This window comes from Arachis ipaensis, chromosome B2, assembly GCF_059453495.1.
Source record: "Arachis ipaensis isolate K30076 ecotype BB chromosome B2, ASM5945349v1, whole genome shotgun sequence".
Classification (NCBI taxonomy): Eukaryota; Viridiplantae; Streptophyta; class Magnoliopsida; order Fabales; family Fabaceae; genus Arachis; species Arachis ipaensis.
In genome coordinates this window covers 77,638,947-77,652,024 of record NC_142437.1, presented here as the reverse complement: position 1 = coordinate 77,652,024, position 13,078 = coordinate 77,638,947, and the positions used below count along the sequence as shown (strand labels likewise).

The 13,078-nt window shown below is 39.2% G+C and overlaps 1 non-coding gene across 1 annotated transcript; it reads left to right on the top strand.

Annotated features, from left to right (window-relative positions):
- The first annotated feature begins 5,897 nt into the window (after nt 1–5,897).
- On the top strand, nt 5,898–6,005 carry LOC148574486 (small nucleolar RNA R71). The gene has a single exon (XR_015905515.1). It is a non-coding gene; the product is annotated as a small nucleolar RNA R71 (small nucleolar RNA).
- Nucleotides 6,006–13,078: the final 7,073 nt, after the last annotated feature.

The following is a 13,078-nucleotide window of genomic DNA, read 5'->3' as shown; positions in this document are numbered from 1 at the left end:
AGTTTGAAGCTCGTCACAGTCATTCAATCATTGAATCCTACTTGGAATACCACAGACAAGGTTTAGACCTTCCGGATTCTCTTGAATGCCGCCATCATTCTAGCTTACACCACGAAGATTCAGATTAAGAGATCTAAGAGATACTCATTCAATCTAATGTAGAATGGAAGTGGTTGTCAGGCACGCGTTCATAAGGAATGATGATGATTGTCACGTTCATCACATTCAGGTTAAAGTGCGAATGAATATCTTAGAAGCAAAATAAGATGAATTGAATAGAAAACAGTAGTACTTTGCATTAATCTTTGAGGAACAGCAGAGCTCCACACCTTAATCTATGGAGTGTAAAAACTCTACCGTTGAAAATACATAAGTGAATAGAGGGTAGGCATGGCCGAGTGGCCAGCCTCCCATACGTGATCAATAGATCAAAATATAATCCAAAGATTTCAAATACAATAGTGAAATGTCCTATTTATAATAAACTAGCTACTAGGGTTTACAGAAGTAAGTAATTGATGCATAAATCCACTTCGGGGCCCACTTGGTGTGTGCTTGGGCTGAGCTTGAGTGTTGCACGTGTAGAGGTCCTTCTTGGAGTTGAACGCCAGTTTTTGTGCCAGTTTGGGCGTTCAACTCTGGTTTTGGATCCTTTTCTGGCACTGGACGCCAGATTTGGGCAGAGAGCTGGCGTTGAACGCCAGTTTGCATCGTCTAAACTTGGCCAAAGTATGGACTATTATACATTTCTGGAAAGCCCTGGATGTCTACTTTCCAACGCAATTGGAAGAGCGCCATTTCGAGTTCTGTAGCTCCAGAAAATCCACTTTGAGTGCAGGGAGGTCAGAATCCAACAGCATCAGCAGTCCTTCTTCAACCTCTGAATCTGATTTTTGCTCAAGTCCCTCAATTTCAGCCAGAAAATACCTGAAATCACAGAAAAACACACAAACTCATAGTAAAGTCCAGAAATGTGAATTTAACATAAAACCTAATGAAAACATCCCTAAAAGTAACTAGATCCTACTAAAAACATACTAAAAACAATGCCAAAAAGCGTATAAATTATCCGCTCATCACAACACCAAACTTAAATTGTTGCTTGTCCCCAAGCAACGGAAAATCAAATAGGATAAAAAGAAGAGAATATACTATAAATTCCAAACTATCAATGAAACATAGCTCCAATCAAATGAGCGGGACTTATAGCTTTTTACCTCTTGAATAGTTTTGGCATCTCACTTTATCCATTGAGGTTCAGAATGATTGGCATCTATAGGAACTCAGAGTTCAGATAGTGTTATTGATTCATCTATTTCAGTATGATGATTCTTGAACACAGCTATTTTATGAGTCTTGGCCGTGGCCCTAAGCACTTTGTTTTCCAGTATTACCACCGGATACATAAATGCCACAGACACATAATTGGGTGAACCTTTTCAGATTATGACTTAGCTTTGCTAAAGTCCCCAATTAGAGGTGTCCAGGGTTCTTAAGCACACTCTTTTTTTGCTTTGGACCTTGACTTTAACCGCTCAGTCTCAAGTTTTCACTTGACACCTACACGCCACAAGCACATGGTTAGGGACAGCTTGGTTTAGCCGCTTAGACCAGGATTTTATTCCTTTAGGCCCTCCTATCCACTGATGCTCAAAGCCTTGGGATCCTTTTTATTTGCCCTTGCCTTTTGGTTTTAAGGGTTATTGGCTTTTTGCTCTTGCCTCTTGGTTTTAAGAGCTTTTGGCTTTTTCTGCTTGCTTTTTCTTTCTATTTTTTTTCTATTTTTTTTTCGCCTATAAATTTTTTTTTCTACAAGCTTTGTTCTTTGCTGCTTTTTCTTGCTTCAAGAATCATTTTTATGATTTTTCAGATTATCAAATAACATGTTTCCTAGTCATCATTCTTTCAAGAGCCAACATATTTAACATTCTTAAACAACAACTTCAAAAGACATATGCACTGTTCAAGCATACATTCAGAAAACAAGAAGCATTGTCACCACATCAATATAATTAAGCTAAGTTCAAGGATAAATTCGAAACTCATGTACTTCTTGTTCTTTTGAATTAAAACATTTTTCATTTAAGAGAGGTGATGGATTCATAGGACATTTATAACTTTAAGACAAAGTTACTAACTACTAATGATCATGTAATGAAGACACAAACATAGATAAGCACACAACATAGAAAACGAAAAACAGAAGAAATACGAACAAGGAATGAATCCACCTTAGTGATGGTGGCGTTTCCTTCTTGAGGAACCAATGATGTCCTTGAGCTCTTCTATGTCTCTTCCTTGTCTTTGTTGCTCCTCCCTAATTGCTTTTTGATCTTCTCTTATTTCATGAAGCATGATGGAGTGCTCTTGATGTTCCACCCTTAGTTGTCCCATATTGGAACTCAATTCTCCTAGGGAGGTGTTGATTTGCTCCCAATAGTTTTGTGGAGGAAAGTGCATTTGAGGCATCTCCGGGATCTCATGGTGATGAGCTTCATACGCCTCTTGAGCTCCATGAATGGGCTCTCTTGCTTGCTCCATCTTTTTCTTAGTGATGGGCTTGTCCTCTTTAATGAGGATATCTTCCTCTATGTCAATCCCAGCTGAATTGCATAGGTGGCAAATGAGGTGAGGAAATGCTAACCTTGCCATAGTGGAAGACTTGTCAGCCACCTTGTAGAGTTCTTGAGGTATAATCTCATGAACTTCCACCTCTTCTCTTCATGATGCTATGGATCATGATGGCCCGGTCTATAGTAACTTCAGACCGGTTGCTAGTGGGAATGATTGAGCATTGAATGAACTCCAACCATCCTCTAGCTACAGGCTTGAGGTCCAATCTTCTTAGTTGAACTGGCTTGCCTTTGGAGTCAATCTTCCATTGAGCTCCTTCTACAAATATGTCCATAAGGACTTGGTCCAACCTTTGATCAAAGTTGACTCTCCTTGTGTAGGGGCGTGCGTTCTCTTCCATGTTTGGCAAGTTGAACGCCAACCTCACATTTTCCGGACTAAAATCCAAGTATTTCCCCCGAACCATTGTAACATAGTTCTTTGGATCCGGGTTCTTACTTTGATCATGGTTCTTGGTGATCCATGCATTAGCATAGAACTCTTGAACCATTAGGATGCCGACTTGTTGGGTGGGATTTGTTAGAACTTCCCAACCTCTTCTTTGAATTTCATGTCGGATCTCCGGATACTCATTTCTTTTGAGTTTGAAAGGGACCTCAGGGATCACCTTCTTCTTGGCCACAACATCATAGAAGTGGTCTTGATGGGCTTTGGAGATGAATCTTTCCATCTCCCATGACTCGGATGTGGAAGCTTTTGTCTTCCCTTTCCCCTTTCTAGAGGATTCTCCGGTTTTAGGTGCCATCAATGGTAATGGAAAAACAAAAGCTTATGCTTTTACCACACCAAACTTAAAATTTTGCTCGCCCTCGAGCAAGAGAAGAAAGAATAGATGAAGAAGAAGAAGAAATGGAGGAGAGGGAGAAGGTGATGTGGTTCGGCCAAGAGGGGTATAGAGGGGTTGTGTTGTGTGAATTTGAAGAAGAATGGAGGGCTTTATATAGGGAAGGGAGGGGGGAAAGGTTTCGGCCATATGGGTGGGTTTGGGTGGGAAATTGGTTTTGAATTTTGAAGGTAGGTGGGGTTTATGAGGTAGGTTTATGGGGAAGAGTGGATGGATGTGAGTGGTAAAGAGGTGATGGGGAAGAGAGATTGAGGTGATTGGTGAAGAGTTTTGGGGAAGAGTGTTTATGGGATTGTGTGAAAGAGGGGTGAGAAGAAGTGAGTGGAGGTAGGTGGGGATCCTGTGGGGTCCACAGATCCTGAGATGATCCTATGGGGTCCACAGATCCTGGGGTGTGAAGGATTTGCATCCCTGCACCAATTAGGCATGTAAAATGCCCTTGCACACAACTCTGGGCGTTCAGCGCCAAGTTGGTGCCCATTTTGGGCGTTCAGCGCCAGAACCATGCTCTGTTCTGGCGTTGAACGCCAGGCAGGTGCTTCCTCCAGGGTGTGATTTTTCTTCTGCTGTTTTTGATTTCGTTTTCAATTTTTATATTTATTTTGTGACTCCACATGATCATGAACCTATAAAGACATATAACCAAGAAAAATATAGTTAGATAAAAATTGGGTTGCCTCCCAACAAGCGCTTCTTTAATGTCAATAGCTTGACAGTGGGCTCTCATGGAGCCTCACAGATATTCAGAGCATTGTTGAAACTCCCCAACACCAAACTTAGAGTTTGGATATGGGAGTTCAACACCAAACTTAGAGTTTAGTTGTGGCCTCCCAACACCAAACTTAGAGTTTGACTGTGGGGGCTTTGGTTGACTCTGCTTTAAGAGAAGCTTTTTCTGCTTCCTCTCCATGAATGCAGAGAGAGATCCTTGAGTTGTAAACACAGGGTTGTCCTTATTTAATTGAAGGATCACTTCTCCTCTGTCCACATCAATCATAGCTCTTGCTGTGGCTAGGAAAGGTCTTCCTAGGATGATGGATTCATCCTCTTCCTTTCCAGTGTCTAGGACTATGAAATCAGCAGGGATGTAAAGGCCTTCAACCTTTACTAACACGTCCTCTACTTGTCCATAAGCCTATTTTCTTGAATTGTCTGCCATCTCTAATGAGATTTTAGCAGCTTGCACCCCATAGATTCCCAGTTTCTCTATTACAGAGAGGGGCATGAGGTTTATCCCTGAACCAAGGTCACACAGAGCCTTAAAGATCATGGTGCCTATGGTACAAGGTATTATGAACTTTCCAGGATCCTGTCTCTTCTGAGGCAATGTCAGTTGATCCAGATCACTTAGTTCATTGGTGAACAAGGGATGTTCATCTTCCCAAGTTTCAATACCAAATAATTTGGCATTCAGCATCATGATTGCACCAAGAAACTTGGCAGTTTGCTCTTCAGTAACATCCTCATTCTCTTCAGAAGAGGAGTACTCATCAGAGCTCATGAATGGCATAAAGAGGTTTAATGGGATCTCTATGGTCTCTAGATGAGCCTCAGAGTCCTTTGGTTCCTCAGAGGGAAGCTCCTTATTGATCACTGGACGTCCCAGGAGGTCTTCCTCCTTGGGATTCACATCCTCCTCTCCCTCATTGGGTTTGGCCATTTTGGTTATGTCAATGGCCTTGCACTCTCCTTTTGGATTTTCTTCTGTATTGCTTGGGAGAGTGCTAGGAGGGATTTCAGTGATCCTTTTACTCAGCTGGCCCACTTGTGCTTCCAGATTTCTAATGGAAGACCTTGTTTCATTCATGAAACTTACAGTGGCCTTAGATAGATCAGAGACTAAATTTGCTAAGCTAGATGGATTCTGCTCAGAATTCTCTGTCTGTTGCTGAGTGGATGATGGAAAAGGTTTATTATTGTTAAACCTGTTTCTTCCACCATTGTTAAAGCCTTGTTGAGGCCTTTGATCCTTCAATGAGAAATTTGGATGATTTCTCCATGATGGATTATAGGTGTTTCCATAAGGTTCACCCATGTAATTTACCTCTGCTATTGCAGGGTTCTCAGGATCATAAGCTTCTTCTTCAGGAGAAGCCTCTTGAGTACTGTTGGATGCAGCTTGCATTCCATTCAGACTCTGAGAAATCATATTGACTTGCTGGGTCAATATTTTGTTCTGAGCCAATATGGCATTCAGAGTATCAATCTCAAGAACTCCCTTCTTAATAGGCGTCCCATTACTCACAGGATTCCTCTCAGAAGTGTACATGAACTGGTTATTAGCAACCATGTCAATGAGTTCTTGAGCTTCAGCAGGCATTTTCTTTAGGTGAATGGATCCACCTGCAGAAGTATCCAATGACATCTTTGATAGCTCAGATAAACCATCATAGAATATATCCAGGATGGTCCATTTTGAAAGCATGTCAGAAGGACACTTTTTGGTCAACTGTTTGTATCTTTCCCAAGCTTCATAGAGGGATTCACCATCTTTTTGTTTGAAGGTTTGAACATCCACTCTAAGCTTGCTCAGCTTTTGAGGAGGAAAGAACTTGGCTAAGAAAGTCGTGACCAGCTTATCCCAAGAGTTCAGGCTGTCTTTAGGTTGAGAGTCCAACCATATTCTAGCTCTGTCTCTTACAGCAAAAGGGAAAAGCATGAGCCTGTAGACTTCAGGATCTACTCCATTAGTCTTAACAGTATCACAGATCTGCAAGAATTCAGTTAAGAACTGAAAAGGATCTTCAGATGGAAGTCCATGAAACTTGCAGTTCTGCTGCATCAGAGAAACTAATTGAGGTTTAAGCTCAAAATTGTTTGCTCCAATGGCAGGAATGGAGATGCTTCTTCCATGTAAATTGGAATTAGGTGCAGAAAAGTCACCAAGCATTCTCCTTGCATTATTATTATTTTCAGCTGCCATCTTCTTTTCCTGTTTGATAATTTCTGACAGGTGCTTGCTGGTTTATTATAATTCAGCTTCTCTTAGTTTCCTCTTCAGAGTCCTTTCAGGTTCTGGATCTGCTTCAACAAGAATATTCTTGTCCTTGCTCCTGCTCATATGACAAAGAAGAGGGCACAGAAAAATAACAATAATAGAGATCCTTTTTTTTTTTTGAGTGAGGGAGAGATGTTAGTAGATGAATAAACAAATAGAAGGAGATGAGAGAGAAGAGAATTTTTGAAAATTATTTTTGAAAAAAGAGTTAGTGATTTTCGAAAATAGTTTTTGAAAAAAGTTAGTAATTTTCGAAAATAAAAAATAAAAAATTAAAATAATTAGTTAATTAAAAAGAAATTTTGAAAAAGAGGGGGATATTTTCAAAAATTAGAGAGAGAGAGTTAGTTAGGTGGTTTTGAAAAAGATAAGAAACAAACAAAAAGTTAGTTAGTTAGTTGAAACAAATTTTGAAAAGATAAGAAGTTAGGAAGTTAGAGAAGATATTTTGAAATCAAATTTTTGAAAAAGGTAAGATAAGAAGATATTTTTGAAAAGATATGATTGAAATTAGTTTTGAAAAAGATTTGAATTTTTAAAATCACAATTAATGACTTGATTCACAAGAAATCACAAGATATGATTCTAGAACTTAAAGTTTGAATCTTTCTTAACAAGCAAGTAACAAACTTGAAATTTTTGAATCAAAACATTAATTGTTATTGTTATTTTCGAAAATTTGATGTAAAATTAAGAAAAAGATTTTTGAAAAATATTTTTAAAATTTTTGAAAATAACTAAAAAAATTGAAAAAGATTTAATTTTTGAAAAAGATTTTGAAAAAAAAGATAAGATTTTTAAATTGAAAATTTGATTTGACTCATGAAAACAACTAGATTTTAAAATTTTTTGAAAAAGTCAAATCTAATTTTCGAAATTTATGAGAGAAAAAGGGAAAGATATTTTTTTGATTTTTTGAATTTTTATGATGAGAGAGAAAAACAAGAAAAATGATGCAATGCATGAGAATTTTAGATCAAAACATGTGATGCATGCAAGAATGCTATGAATGTCAAGATGAACACCAAGAACACTATGAATGTTAAGATGAACACCAAGAACATATTTTTGAAAAATTTTTAATGCAAGGAAAACATGCAAGACACCAAACTTAGAATTCTTTGATGCTTAGACACTAAGAATTCAAGAATGCATATGAAAAACAAGAAAAGACACAAAACATGCAAATGCAAAGATCAAACAAGAAGACTTACCAAGAACAACTTGAAGATCATGAAGAACACTATGAATGCATGATTTTTTTGAAAAATGCAAGATGCACATGCAATTGACACCAAACTTATAACATGACTCAAGACTCAAACAAGAACACAAAAAATATTTTTGATTTTTTATGATTTTCTAATCTTTTTGTATTTTTTCGAAAATTATTATGAAAAAGAAAAATAAGGATTCAAAATTTTTAATATGAATTCCAGGAATCTTATGCTCTAAAGCTCCAATCAAAGGGTCAGGCATGGCTTAATAGCCAGCCAAGCTTTAGTATGTAACTCAGACATGACAAGCCTAACATGCCCTACAGTCGTGGCTTTACAGCCAGTTAGGCTTCAACATGCTTCATGAAACACTAGAATTCATTCTTGAAAGTTTTGAAGCCATAGAATAATTTATTTTTGAAAAAATTTTTATTTTAAAAAAATATTTTTTTTTCGAAAACAAAGGAAAAAAAAATTTTTTTTTTTGAAAGATTTTTGAAAAATTTTTGAAAATAAAACAAAAAGAAAATTACCTAATCTGAGCAACACGATGAACCGTCAGTTGTCCAAACTCGAACAATCCCCGGCAACGGCGCCAAAAACTTGGTGCGCAAAAATTGTTATTACACTTTAATTATGTAAAATTCATCGCTCTTTCTTTCCCTGGTAATGGCGCCAAAAATATGATGCCAATACCATGGTTCACAACTTCGCACAACTAACCAGCAAGTGCACTGGGTCGTCCAAGTAATACCTTACGTGAGTAAGGGTCGAATCCTACGGAGATTGTTGGTATGAAGCAAGCTATGGTCACCTTGTAAATCTCAGTCAGGCGGATATAAAATAATAATGGAGTTTTCGAAAGTAATTAATGAAATAGGGATAGAAATACTTATGTAAATCATTGGTGAGAATTTCAGATAAGCGAATAGAGATGCTTTCGTTCCTCTGAACCTCTGCTTTCCTGCTATCTTCATCCAATCAGTCTTACTCCTTTCCATGGCTGGCTTTATGTGATACATCACCATTATCAAAGGCTACTTTCGGTCTTCTCTCGGGAAAATGATCCAAATGCCCTGTCACGGCACGGCTAATCGTCTGGAGGCATCACCCTTGTCAATGGTTTCATCTTATCCTCTCAGTGAAAATGATCAACGCACCCTGTCACGGCACGTCTATTCATCTGTCGGTTCTCGATCATGCTGGAATAGGATTTACTATCCTTTTGCGTCTGTCACTAACGCCCGGCAATCGCGAGTTTGAAGCTCGTCACAGTCATTCAATCATTGAATCCTACTTGGAATACCACAGACAAGGTTTAGACCTTCCGGATTCTCTTGAATGCCGCCATCATTCTAGCTTACACCACGAAGATTCCGATTAAGAGATCTAAGAGATACTCATTCAATCTAATGTAGAACGGAAGTGGTTGTCAGGCACGCGTTCATAAGGAATGATGATGATTGTCACATTCATCACATTCAGGTTGAAGTGCAAATGAATATCTTAGAAGCGAAATAAGATGAATTGAATAGAAAACAGTAGTACTTTGCATTAATCTTTGAGGAACAGCAGAGCTCCACACCTTAATCTATGGAGTGTAGAAACTCTACCGTTGAAAATACATAAGTGAATAGAGGGTAGGCATGGCCGAGTGGCCAGCCTCCCATACGTGATCAATAGATCAAAATATAATCCAAAGATTTCAAATACAATAGTGAAATGTCCTATTTATAATAAACTAGCTACTAGGGTTTACAGAAGTAAGTAATTGATGCATAAATCCACTTCCGGGGCCCACTTGGTGTGTGCTTGGGCTGAGCTTGAGTGTTGCACGTGTAGAGGTCCTTCTTGGAGTTGAACGCCAGTTTTTGTGCCAGTTTGGGCGTTCAACTCTGGTTTTGGATCCTTTTCTGGCGCTGGACGCCAGATTTGGGCAGAGATCTGGCGTTGAACGCCAGTTTGCGTCGTCTAAACTTGGCCAAAGTATAGACTATTATATATTGCTGGAAAGCCCTCGATGTCTACTTTCCAACGCAATTGGAAGCGCGCCATTTCGAGTTCTGTAGCTCCAGAAAATCCACTTTGAGTGCAGGGAGGTCAGAATCCAACAACATCAGCAGTCCTTCTTTAACCTCTGAATCTGATTTTTGCTCAAGTCCCTCAATTTCAGCCAGAAAATATCTGAAATCACAGAAAAACACACAAACTCATAGTAAAGTCCAGAAATATGAATTTAACATAAAAACTAATGAAAACATCCCTAAAAGTAACTAGATCCTACTAAAAACATACTAAAAACAATGCCAAAAAGCGTATAAATTATCCGCTCATCAGCGTGGCTGCAGAATCTTTGGCTAGTGGTGCAGAAGGAGGCCTATCATCTTCATCATCCGGAGCAGGCACTATCTTACCATCCTCCACCACATTGTCCAGGCTGAAGAGAGTGAGGTCGAGTTCAGGAGCAAGAAATTGGACCTGTGCCTTTAAGTTTTCATAAGCACCCGTCACAGTAACTATAAGATGACCTTGGAGATCGGCGTAATCCGTACGGGCAGAATCAAGCCTCTCCCTTAGCTCCAACACCTCGGCATAAGTGCGAGTATAACTTTCCTTATGTTTCTTCGCCATTTCCTCCACCAAGTTAGCAGTAGCCTCAGCCCTGGTAGCCCGCGACTTTTCCTTCTCCAAGTCCAACTCCAGTTTAATTACCCTAGCATCAAGCTCATCTTTAACACCCTTGATCCTATCAAAATCCGACCTTGCATCCTCCAGAAAAGCCTTAGTCGCATGGACTGGGGAACCCTGAACAGTACGGAATAGGGCTGCTCCCATATAGGCCATCTGAATACTGTTACTGGTGATGAAATTCAAATGATGAAGGATGGACACATCATCCATTGGAAGTCGACCATAAGGAGCAATTTGATTATCAACAAACTCTATGGCATCAAAGTCAGGGGCATCCAAGTCATAAGGATTAACAGTCTTTTGTTTTTTAGAAGGAGGACCAGCAGTAGGAGAAGAGGCAGCACCAGAAGATGGTCGAACTGGGTTAGAGGGGACAATCCAGACCTGAGGGGTTGGAATAACCTTCCTCAGCCCAGAAGCACCCGATGTTGGTTTCTTTGGAGGAACTTGAGAAGACTCTCCCTCTGCAGTCTTGGCCAAGATGTTTTGGGAAGTTGTTGCTTTCTTAGCCCTACGAAAATATTTCATGGAGTCCGTAGATTTCAATATCTCTACAAATAAGGAACCAAGAAAACAAGTCACAAACAGATGGAGGTAAAAATTCAACCACAAAGTAAAACCATAAAAAAGTCGGCCACTACCCAATTCTGCATGAAGAAGGGAATGATCTCCTAGAAACTTCTTCATGTTGAGATGGGGAGGCTCTCCCCAATTTTCCTCCAACACATGCACAAAGGCCTGCTCGACCTCATGTAGACTTTCCCAAGAATACTTAGCCACTACCACATTCTTTTGCCAGCACAAAGGGAAGGTACGTTCATCATTTTCATCCAAAAAGAAGGGTCGAGCTCCCTCAACAGCTCGGACCTTGAAATAGTAGTTCTTAAAGTCCCTAAAGGACTCATCATACATAGAGAACACTTTCTTTCCTTGGGTAGCTCGGAAAGAAATATAGGAAGCTTTCTTCTTAGCTGTCCCAGGCTTCGTCAACACAAAAAGATAAAGAAAAAGAGTTTGGGTAGGTCGAATATCCAGTTCTTGACACAATAATTGGAAGATTTTTATGAAGCCCCAAGAGTTCGGGTGGAGCTGAGAAGGAGCTACATTGCAGGACCACAACAACTCAGTTTCAAAAGGGGGTAAAAGGAATGATAATATTCAATTGACTAAAGAAATAGTCATAAGCATAGAAAAAAGGGACGTTCCCCTTGAGTCAAAGAAGGAAAACTAACCCTCTCCTCAGGGTCAGGTGACACTAACTCATAATTTTTCTCTTGATCCCTACCACTAAAAATCCTACGGTGCCTCCTAAGTCACACACAATACTCAGAGTCAGCAACTATAACACACATCAAAACTATGGAGTCCAGCCAGTCAGACATGCCGTCTGGGATCTTAGTAGACATCTTAACAATGTTTTTGCGGGAAGACATAGGTCAACTATTCCTGCAGGAAGAAAAAGAAAAAATGGTTACTACCAAACAACTCGGAAAATACAAAAACAATTCGGACAATAACATATGAACGTCAAGAGACAGACACGGCAGTAAAAGGAAAACCCCAGGATTCATACTAAAATCCAGGGGCACCCTTTGGAGGCAGTAACAAGGCAAGAACCAGGAAAAAAGGAAATCGACGGTCTATGCCCTAAACATCTCGCAACAAGAAAACACAATCCTTCTCTAGTAACATCACTCCACACAAAGCAGCAAGAAAGTCATCATCACCAACAAAATCATCAAAAGCTACAATCTTTCTTTACCAACTGTTCATACCCTGGGTCGAGCTGTCCGACCCGGGATATTTAACAACAAGTCGACTGATGTGTATTTTCAGAAAATGAATTCCAAACACACAAATCTAACCGGAAAGTGCACCGGGTCGCATCAAGTAATAAAAACTCACGGGAGTGAGGTCGATCCCACAGGGATTGAAGGATTGAGCAATTTTAGTTTAGTGGTTGATTTAGTCAAGCGAATCAAGAGTTGATTTGAGTGGTTTGTATTCGACAAAAGCTAAATTGCATGAAATTTAAAAGGAAGAGGGACAATTGCAGTAAATTAAAGAGCAGAGAAGGTAAATGTGCTGAATCTTAAAGAGCAAGAAATTAAATGGCAGAAACTTAGAACGCAAGAAATGTAAATTGCAGAATCTTAAAGTGCAAGAAATGTAAATGGCTTGAATTGTAAAGGGAATTGGGAAGTGGATTTGCAGAATTTAAACAAGGAAAAGTAAAATTGCAACAAGCAGGGAAGTAAAAGATGGATTTAATTGCAGTAGATCTCAAACAGAAAATGTAAATCTCTTGAAGAAGCGTTCAACAGAGAAATAAAAAGGGAATTTTAGATCTCAGGACCCAAGAGACTAGATAACCAAGTCTAGATCTCAATGCCTTCCTAGATCCAAATGTGGAATTCAATTGGAAGAACTTAAAGATCAAAACAGAAGAAAGCTTGAATGTAAATCTCAATTCTCCAATGATGCAGTAAAAGAAACAGAAAAAGATCTCAAGGTGAGATTGAGACAGAATTTCCCCAATTCTCAACACCCAAGACTCAAGACAAGTGTAATTGAAATTGAAAACAAGAAAACTAAGAAGAAGAGAATTCAATTCTCCTCTCCGAAATTCAGAAAACCAAAACAACTCAAAACTCAAAAGCTCTCCAAAAACTACCCAGCAAAACTAAAACGGAA